Source organism: Trypanosoma equiperdum (genome assembly GCF_001457755.1).
Source record: "Trypanosoma equiperdum strain OVI genome assembly, contig: ctg_60, whole genome shotgun sequence".
In the NCBI taxonomy this organism is placed as follows: Eukaryota; Euglenozoa; class Kinetoplastea; order Trypanosomatida; family Trypanosomatidae; genus Trypanosoma; species Trypanosoma equiperdum.
This window is the reverse complement of record NW_027124543.1, coordinates 2,723-3,416: the sequence shown is the minus strand read 5'-3', so window position 1 is coordinate 3,416 and position 694 is coordinate 2,723.

Below are 694 nucleotides of genomic sequence, written 5' to 3'. Positions count from 1 at the left end.
AATCAAAACTACGTTTGTAAGATACACAAAGAAGAGGCGCATTGAAGTTCGCTTCATGCCGCACTATTTTTCTGGCGGCCGGATTTGAAAGTGGAGAAGGGGAAAGGAAGTCAACGAGTGTCCGAAGCTTTTGTAATCATGTGGCTGAAGGGATCCGCTCCAATATGATATGTACAATCGTTGCACACCCAAGGCGGGAAAGAAATTCGTGGTAATTTAAAGTAAGGGTGGAGGAACTTATCTGCTTATTTGTTTAAACGGCTGCACAGCAGCCGTAGGGCAAAGAAATGGAATTTAAAAATACTCTAGAGGCAGATATGCGCACACAAGAAGCTGGTGTGGTCCCTTGGGGGCTCCGTTAGTTACCAAAGGGGGCAGAGCCATTGTCAAGCACGATGAGCACAAAGCCGAAGATGACGGCGGGTTCATCAGCTTACACACGCACAGTTTTCAATAAACAGATGGTTTTTCTAACTTTCACTAACTGTAATTATAAGCCTCTCAGTTAAACATAAGGTTTATCACTTCTAAAAGAGTTTCAGTCGTAACGATGACAAGAGAATATACTTGGAAACTACGGGATATCAGGCCGAAGTATCCTCACCACCGTAGCAACACAAAAAGTAAGGGTGAGTTCCTATGGAAGAAAAATTGTGCGATATTCCGGTAAGGCGTTTAAAAGCCTTTAGTAGCA